General features: G+C 52.7%; 1 protein-coding gene across 1 annotated transcript in view; it reads left to right on the forward strand.

Moving 5' to 3' along the window:
* SLC25A37 (solute carrier family 25 (mitochondrial iron transporter), member 37) overlaps positions 1-9,799 on the forward strand; it is a 41,205-nt gene that overhangs the window by 498 nt on the left and 30,908 nt on the right. The gene's annotated exons all lie outside the window — the stretch shown is intronic.

A 9,799-nucleotide genomic window follows, 5' to 3' on the forward strand; every position in this document is an offset into this window, starting at 1 on the left:
GAGAAACGTGTCTCCCGACGGGCCGCGTGCCTTCCCGTCCCTGCGTGTGGACGCCCGCCGTCCCCGGCGTGTGGTTTCTGCTCCCCGGGTGTTTTGGGGGTCTAGGGAGTGGCAGGGGTTCTCTTGGGTGTTGGCGGCTCTCTTGGGGGTGCCGGTTCGGCGGTGCCCTGTTGATCCCCTTCCCTTAGTGTTTCTGCTCTTCTTCCCCTGGAGTTTGGGCAGCGGAGCAGCAGGGAGGCAGCGAGACCTTCTCTTTTTGTGTCAGGGAGGCCGGCAGGTGGGGAGAGGGTGTGCTACGCAGCCCTTGACTGTGGGTTGTGTAATAGGCGCTCAGTTTGCCCGACACTTCGCCAGGTAGTTTTTAACGCGTTCCTATAAGGAGGCAGCTTGAGCCAGGCAGATACTGTCTGTCTGACAGAGAGCTGCTGTCAGTGTGTTCAGGACACTCCATGCCTCGGGGATAGACTAGTGCAGGGAAGTAATGCTACTACTGACACATTGCATTTGTGCAGGCATAACTCATCTAATTCCTACAGCAACCCTGGCCATGAACCGATGGAGAAACCGAGGCACAGAGAGGTGAACTGATTAACTTGCCCACTTTCATCCCCTGATTCCAGCCCCACGGTGCTTTGGAAGATTGGGGGCCTCTCTGGGTGGCAGTTACCTTGAATGGCAGGCCCACAGAGTCCTCCCTCCCCCCCTTCCCGGCTGTATCTTATTGCTGATGCTGGCCCCACGTGAGCTGTGTGAAGGCCAGAATGTCTAACTCAGAGGGTTTCCCTGGCCTGGGCGGCTCTCAGAGCTGGCAGTCCGTGGCTGGAGCGGCACAAGTCCAGTGAGAGATGGCATGGGTTTCCATGGTAAGGTGAGAGTCTGTGCCACTGGGCCTGAGCCATCACCCTTTCTGCCCCTTCAGTGTCCCCGCGGGGAATTAGAGGAATGGTCCTCGCCTGCCAGGGTTACGGAGCGGGTGGGGGAGGTCTTGTCTCTTAGGTTGACAGAGCTCCTCCGGCAAACACCCTGGACAGATACCAGGTGGCATTTGTATAGGAAAGAATCCCTCCCATGTAATAAAATTCCCCATATTTGAAGCTGTTGTCTCAAGTGCCTTGGACAAAAAAAAACAGAGTGTAGAAAGTGAGGAGCAGGGAGATGTCATCTGAGCAGGCACCAGACCCACTGGGGCAGGGAGATGAATGTTGCCGCAAGGAACCATACCACTTCGAGGCCTTGGCCTCTGTGCTCCGAGTTTGGTTCAGAGCATCATTTCAGCTTACCTTTGGGATCAGCGGAGAAACAGTCATGCCTTTTGAGCTCCCTTGGACACTGTAAAGAGGCATTCGTCCCATGTATTAAAATTGTGTGATCTGTGTTTAGTTTCCTCCCTACCCCTCCTCCTGCCCCTTAGAGGCCGGTATTTTGTGTAACTTTCTGTGGCAGTTTTCACCAGTGGACGGGTTAATATAGTGTGTGAAGAAGGAACTGGTTTGGCTGTTACCTTATGGGGCTTGACCAAGGCGTATTCTTCTCTGAGAAGAGGCACAGAGAGAGTTAAGTGTGTGAGCCCCTTGTGGGACCCCAGCGAGGCTGCGCGGAGTGCCAAGGTCTGCCAAGATCAGCACGGTTGTCTGCGCCGACCGTGAGTTATCAGGGCCTCTCCACGCTTCAGTCATGGCAAAGCTTCACTTGGAGAGACCTTGAGTGTGTTTTTAAATATTTTGGATAATGGAGGCTGTGAGTAATTGAGTCAGGAGCCTGGGGTTGGATTTCAAGCCCTGCCCCTAAACTTGCTTCATGCCTTAGGCGCTGTTCTGTCTCTTAGTTTTGTCACTGGTAAATAAAATGGGGGCTGGGGACCAGTTCAGTATTTCTCCCCATTTTTAACCTTACCTCCCCCCCCCACTTTCTGTAAACACAGAGCACCCATTGTCCTCTTTTATGTTACTTGAAATTTCAGATAACTATGTCGACTGAAGCCACATCAACGTAAATTGCATCTTGGAAGAAATATTTTGTTTTTTTCTAAGGCATTTTCTTTGATTTTTCACTTTGATGTTGTGAAGTTAAATGAGTGGTGGGTGGGCCTGCTTTTTCCAATGTTTCTGTCCTAGATAGTGTGGACTATAGAGCTCAAGCAAACCGCTTGGTTTTATGGTTATAGGTCCGAAGTCTAGCCTCGCTGATGCTTAAAATTGTAATATTCAATACTATTCCCATCCCACCCCTGTGTTTTTTAAACTTTGGAGGTGACCCATTAGCAGGATCAACATTTTAAAAATGACAGATGGGTGAGGACAGGGTATAAGCGTGCATGGCATGCAGGAAGTATTGCTCCATGAAACTCTGGTGTGTGTGTGTGTGTGTGTGTGTGTGTGTGTGTTCCTGAGTGGCTGTGTAAAGTGCTTTTTTGGCCGGGGGTTATGGCCAAAACATGAGTGACCCTGAACCCGATGATACTAATCCCTGGGCTCCCGCTGGCATCAGCCTGCGATTACTAAATGGGTGTCGGAAGACCTTCGGCAACTTTCCTGCCCCTTCCGTGTCCTCTCCTCGTTTCACGGTGGTGGGATGTGAGTGTTCACTCATCTGCGAAGGGCCAGGCTCCCGGGACTCTGGGCTGCCTGTTTTCTCCCGTCAGCTCTGAGTCCCCACGGTGGCGGCACGAGGGAGAGAGCACGGCCACTCCACTCCCTCGGGCTTTGGGCTTCTCCAAATGGTTAGCAGCTACTTGCTCCTCCCCACCTGGGGTTTGCAGCAGGGTTCCCATGCCCTTCTTCCTGGTGCTCCGAAGTGGCAAGTGCCAAAGTGCCAAGCAGCGAGGTGGCCTAGCCCAGCACTTGGGGTGGATGTGAGAACCCCTGGTCGGGAGTGCTCATGACTGTGGGGAGAATGCCAGGTGGGTGGAGGAGGAAATTCCAACCAGATTAGGCACACCACTTGTAGACCATGCTGCGTCCAGTGGTGGGGAAAGCAGGGGTGAGAGGAAACAGGAAAGATTTGAAGCGAGGGAACTTCCGCTGACCCTTTCACAGCCCTTCTCTTGCTTTGCTTGTCAGGGAAACTGCTGCCCTGAACTCTGCTAGGAAGAGCCTTCCTTCCCAGCCAGGGCGCGGATGGGTGGTTGGCAGTGTTCTTTCCAGGGGCTGTGGGTGCTGAACCATTTGGAAGCCGTGGGTTGGCTCGGGGGCGGGAGAGGGAGGGTGGAGGGGGCGTAGAGGAGAGGGCTGTAGCCGGCCCTGCTCAGCTCTGAGCAGCTGTGAGCCAGGCAGGTGCCAGGACGGCCCAGCGTCCCTCAGCTTGAGGTCGGCTGGTAGGAAGGTGCTCAGGATGGTGAAGGCAGCTGCCAGAGTGCCCGCCCACCCATTTCATTGCTTCCCAAACAAAGTACCGTGTGGTGGATGCCCTTGAACTTCAAAAGGGTGTGAGATCCCAAATTGCTGTAGTTCTTGCAGTAAAATTATAGTGATTTTTCTGTCTCTCTTCCCCAGCCTTGTCTTCAGATTCCTCCCCTCCTCTTCTGTCCTTTCTAAAAGGTGGATGGAGGAGGGGCAGGGAGTCAGAAAAGGAGTGTTCTTGAGCTTTTGTCTTAATCTTTGTGTCATGAACTCCCAGGCGGCTGGCTGGGACCCAGTGCGGCACCTAAGCCCTCAGGCCTGCTGCTGAGGTCGTGGGGGTGGGGATCTTACCCAGTCCCAGTGTCAGCACTTGGCCCCATGAGCGGCCACTTTCCTGCCTGCTGCTGGCTCCCTCTTCCTGGAAATGGGGGAGGGGGAGGCTGGGCAGAGCGCTTAGAGGGAAGCCCCTAGCATTTCAGTGGGTAGCGAACGTGGTCTCAGGTGACTTCAACTCATCCATAGGGAGAGGCACTTGGCTTAATGGGGGGATTTAAGTGACTGCGACCAGGCAGGGGTGTGCACGTGGTTGTTGGGGGTTGTCACGTGGGAGGGAGAGTGGTGCTCTGTGTGTACTTCCCATCCCTTTCCTGGTTTCCACTTGGGCACATTTTAGCCACCTGTGGCCCTCTCATCCACTCAGTGCTCTTTGGAGCAGTGACCAGTCTCAGGACTTCAGTCCCACTCCCCCTTTCGGACAGGCGGGGCTCCTGGCCCCCTCCCCACTTTAGGAGGGCTGCCTTTCCTTGACCCATCGGGTGACGGGCTTGCTTGTGTTGAATGAAGCCTGTGCACGTCTTTTGAACCCCAGAATGTCCCGGGTCTTTTCCTAGGACCCAGCCTTTCCCTCTCAAAGAATTTTCTGTGTGTGTGTTCTGCATCTTCCGCCAGTTGTCTGGTCCCGTGGGTGCTGACCACAGACATGTTTGCTGGAGCACTCCAGGCGCCTGGGGAGCCCTGCTTCTCCCACAGCCTGCCTGCCCGCCCCTCCCCACCTCCACCCTGAATGCTCACAGGGGACATTTTTCATAGGAGAGGTGTGTCTAATCACTTTCTCTTTGTTTAACTGTAATCCTTCCCTCTAGCCTTCGGAGCTGAGATTTCTCACCCTCAGAGAACTATCTTGGGCACCTCAGAACCCAGTCTTTGACTTCCTGGTTGGGCAGGACATTTAGCTTTCCTGAGATCTAATTCCCTTACCTGTGAAATGCAGGCACTCATTTTCTTCCTGCTTTCTCTCCCGGGATCCAAGGTTCCCTTGCTTCCTTCTCCCTTTGTTTTCCACTGTACCTGTGGGAGTTCTTGTAACCAACTCCCTCACCTCTATGCTGAGCGGTCCTTCAGTCTCCCTGTCCTGATAGAAATCCAAGTAAAGGTGGTTCTCATCAGTTCAAACCCAGGTACCTTCAGGTCTCGGCGAGGGGTGGGGGTGGGGTCTTTCCTTCTCTCCTATGCACCTCTGCTTCCCCTTCCAGGCTCCTGCCAGCCACTTTCACCAGCATCAGCCACTCTCTGTCTCTTGTCATCTCCTCCCCTGAGACTGCAGCCGATTCTCATGCTGAGGGGCAGGATAGTAGAATGATTAGAGCATGGACCTGAGTCAGACTGCTTGGACCGGGACCCCGTTCCCACTTAGGTTTCTTCACTCTCTGTGCCCAGTTTCCCATCTGTGAAAAGGGGGAAAAGGAGGAAAGGTGGTACTGCTGCCCCAGGGTGGCTGTGAGGGTTACGTCCTTACAACACTTAGAACAGGGCCTGCTGGTAGTGACTGCTCTCCAGGTGTCATCGTCATCTTCGTCATCTGCACTGTCATCTTCATCATCATCAGCGTGCAGTCACTCTTCCTCATTCTCTGCGCACTTTGGTGTTGGCTCACAGACCACTTCTCCACAAATCCCGTCCTCACCCTGAGAACATGTCCTCTTGTTCCCCACCATTCAAATCCCTCTGTTCTTGACACCCCTCAGGTTGATGGTCTTACCTCCTGGGGCCTGGCCCTAATTCAGAACCTTCTGCCTCTGGAATCCTAAACTGGGACATCTCATAGGCTGGCCATAGCTTTCTCACGGTCATGCTAGGTCTTCCCCTCCCATCCTGTCCTGTCTTCCTCATCTCGCCTGGACCCTGGCCCATCACTGCTGCCACTGGGCCTTCAGTTTCTTTGTCTCTGGTTCTTCTAACACTGCCTGGCCCAGACTGGCCGGTTCTGGACAGACTGTCTGGGTACAGGAGAAAGCCACGGCCACAGTGACTCTGCATGTGTCCATGCCTCTGGGCCCGCAGCCTGTCCTTCCAAGTGTGTGGTCAGGCCACTTCCGTCCTCCCCGGCAGCTGCTTCAGACCAGGCTCCGCTCGGTAAGCGGCCCCCACCCCTCCACTTTTTCAGCCTCTGCGTGGCATCTTGCTTCCTAGTTCACAGAGGAACCAGGACCGCAATCAAAGTCATCTTCCTGTCACTGCCTTCCAGCTCGCCCTCTGTCCCCTGCCCCTCCTCCGAAAGGTAACGAGGGTCCTTTCTTCCTCTTGGGTGACTCCGAGGGGGCAGGGAAGGGTTGTGTGGGAACCACCCTCACGCTGGAATTGAATCCTGGCTACACACCCGGGGCACACTGCGTTGACCTCTCTAGGCTCGGTTTTCTTGTGTGCAGAGCGGGACGTGAACACCAACACCTGCCTTCCAGGGCTGTTGGAAGCTGCATGCGGCACATGCAGAGCCTCGCTGCAGTGTCTGGAGCCTGCGTTCTCGGGGAAGGCCCACAGCTGTGGTTATTTTGGTCATCTCTCTCTTGAGTAACCCAGTTCCAGTATCTTTAGCTTCCCCCGCATTGGTTCCTTCTTGAAATCATTTATCCAGGTCCAGGCCTGTCCCTTGTAAAATTCACAAACCATAGACATCTTACCTTAACCCCGTGGGCCCCAAGTACCACCCTCTTTCTTCCTGGAAACAGACAAACTCTTGTTGCTCTTTTTTTTTTTCTCCTTAAAATAATAGATGTTATAAAAGGGTCATTGACACTTGGTCTCTGCTCCCTTACTTTGTCACCCCCTCCCAGGTCACTGGCTTTTGTGCCCCCCTTCCCTCCCCCACTCCACTGAAACCTCAGGAGGCTGCTAGCGATTCCCAGGATTGCTGCCAGCCCCTGCTGCAGCCATCTCTCCGTGAGGGGTGCCTTGTGACCCTGTGACCCTGAGCTCTTGGTATCCCCTTTGGGTCTGGCTATTGCTGGCCGCTGTGCAGCCGCTGGCCCTCTGCAGAATGCTGCCCTCCACTCTCTTTTTTCCCCCAGGACACGTCTCAGTTTTCGCCTGGGTCCTGATAACTTGCAGATCCGTGTCTGTGGTCCAGTGTCTCCAGGAGCTGGGTATCCAGTTGCCTCGCAGACATGTCCACTTGGCAGCCTCCTGGGCTCCTCGGCCTCGGTGTGTCCAGTGTGGACACCCTGACCGCCTCGCGGCCCAGGCCCATCTCAGACATTTGGTTCCTCTTCATTTTTTCTCTGCCCCGCCCCCTTCCTTCTCCCTACCACATGCTTCCTAGACCTGGCCATTCCTGCACCCTGTAACACCTCTTCAGTTCGTTGTTGTCTCCCTGTCCCCACTGCTATGATTTTGGTTCAGGGGACACTGTGGTCTCCTTTACATTGACAACTTCTCTGACCACCCGAGTCACAGCTGAGTCCACCTGCCCCTCACCCACACTTCCCTAGGGTCTGGCCCTGCTTTTATCCTCTCCACAGCATCTATTACCTTCAAAAATATCGTACCATTTACTTATATTTATTATTTATATTGCTTATGTACTAGTATTTCATTGATATTTATGTTATTTACATTATTTACATGTTTTATATCTGTCATTTATTTTGTTTATGGTCCGTCTCCCCTCATTCACATGTAAGCTCTCCGTGGGCAGGAATTCTGTGCTCTCTTGTTCTCATTGCCAGAAACAGGAGCAGGCACATAGTAAGTTGCTCAGTGAGGTGTTTGTGTACTGAGTTACTGCAGATCCTCCGCAGCCAGCCCTGCTCACTCCCACCTCGCAGCCCTCCAGCTTCCCGGAGACCTGCAGTTTTCTCCTCTTAAATAGGGTAGAACAGTGATTTTTCAATTGCTGCGCCGCAGGAATTTTTAAAACATGCACTACCTGACTATTTAGTCAGGGGCACTGACCTCTTTTCCCTTAGATTGCCAGATAAGAAAAATGACAACAGCCAATACAACAATAGCTGTCTGGTATGAATGAATCGAAATTATACCTATCATTTTGTCAGATTGGCAAAAACTATATTTTTTGATGTGCTGCAGAATTTCAGTAATTAGTTTATATGTGCCAGAGATGAAAAAGGTTAAAAATTTCTGGAGTAGATTAACAATGCCCATCCCGCCCACTTACTGCACCTGGGAAAAAATGCAGCCTGGTTTGCAATGAACACACCTTTCTTCTGTTTGAAAGTATAAAGGACTGGCCCGTGTGGCTCAGTGGTTGAGCGTTGACCTATGAACCGGGAGGTTACAGTTTGATTCCTCATCAGGGCACATGCCCGGGTTGCAGGCTCCATCCCCAGTAGAAGGCATGCAGGAGGCGGCCGATCATTGATTCTTTCTCATCATTGATGTTTCCATCTCTCTCTCCTGCCTTCCTCGCTGAAATCAATAAAAATATATATTAAAAAACAGTATAAGGCTCTGTGTAGGTGCCAGTTCCATTGGTGTTTATTACCAAACTGGGATCCTGCTCAAGGAAAATCCAGGCCCTTCCTCAGGGGGTAGCAGAGCCTGGGACGGGGCCAAGGAGCAGCCCCATGTCCACAGTTCACAGTGGGTGGGGTCCCCCCTAATATTCCCCTAGCTGTCCCTGTTGCTTTCATAATAAATCCTGAACTACCTCACATGGCACTCACAGAGACCCAGACACACCCACACACACACATACACAGCTTGTCCACCAGAGTGAGACACAGGTACCTGTGGGTGGTGGGTGAATGAGTGAAGACACTGTTGTTTTCAAGGGATGTGAAGAAGAGAGCTGTTAAAACTGCTACTAAACAAATGCTCCCTTTTATTTTGTGTTGTTTTTGTTGATTTCATGTGTCTTGGCCACAAAGAGACTTTCTCTGCTCTTTCGTTTGTCCCGCAAGTCACAGTTACATCCCACTGAGACTGCGGGATCACCTGGCCACCCACTTCATTCATCCCCACGTGCCGGCCCCTCCCTGCAGGCTCTGTGCTGGACGCCAGGCAACAAAGATAAGCCCCTGTTCCCAGAGCGTGCTCCCTATAATTAGATCCTTTAAAGAGAAGATTGGCCCAACTTGATCTTAACTTTCAAATGGGCACAAGGTCTGGGGTGCCTGGACTCGGGGGTGCTCAGGCTGCCCTCTTGAAGGCCTGGAGCCTGTCGGGAGCATCACTCCGGGCTTCTCTGCCGGCCACTCTTGAGCTGGCTCCTTGCCCTGTAACAAACAGTGGCCCTCAGTTGTACACCCTCCCTCCCCCCACCGTTCCTCACTCCTGAGGTTGTTAGTCATTCTGGAAGCCACAATTGGCTCATAGAAGACAGATTTGAAAACATTTCCTATCCTACCAGTAACCCCAGACAAGTGGGAAGGGCCGTTGTCTGGTTACTGCAAGGTGTTATGGTCTCACATTCATGCTTTCTCTCCGAAGAGAAAATAGAATGTGTTGAAATTTAGAGAAATCCCAGAACATGGTTGCATAATAGGTTTAGGGAAAGTCTGGCCATCATGGGTCCATTTGGGGCTGCAGTTTCGCGTCACTGAGAGGACTTCCTCTGGGGCCGCCAGCCTCTGGATCCATTGGACACATCCAGTGGGAGACTCAGAAGCTGTGGTGCCCTGTGGTCTGGCTGGTTAAAGCCCCTGACCTGCTCTCTCACTGTGGTCGCAGCTTTTGCACCCTGGCATGGCCGCAGGGCTACATTGGAGATGCTCCTATGGGCCGGGGCAGGGGCAGGGTGTGTGAGTATTGGGCTGGTGCTGGTGTGGAGGCCCGTAGAAAGGGCTCCAAAGTAGGGGGACGGGGGGAAAGCCCATGAATTTAAGTCCAAGTTCCACCATTAACCGGTTTTGAATCCTTGGACGAGTTAGTTCTCTGGGCTGCAGTCTCCTAGAATAACATCATTTGTTTACCTACTTGTTGAGAAGCTCAGGTGGGTTTACATACAAGGGTGGCTTTTGTAAAGCTTAACATGCCCAGCTAATGACCGATCGAATCAGAGGCATTATGCTTATCCTCTACACTAATAAAAGAGAAACATGGTAATTGGCGTACGACCACTACCCTTCCCATTGGCTAATCAGCAAGATATGCAAATTAACTGACAGCCAAGATGGCAGCCAGCAGCCAGGCAGCTTGAAACTAACATGAGGCTTGCTTGCCTCAGT

The sequence above is a fragment of the Myotis davidii genome, unplaced genomic scaffold (assembly GCF_000327345.1).
Source record: "Myotis davidii unplaced genomic scaffold, ASM32734v1 scaffold1166, whole genome shotgun sequence".
Lineage (NCBI taxonomy): Eukaryota > Metazoa > Chordata > Mammalia > Chiroptera > Vespertilionidae > Myotis > Myotis davidii.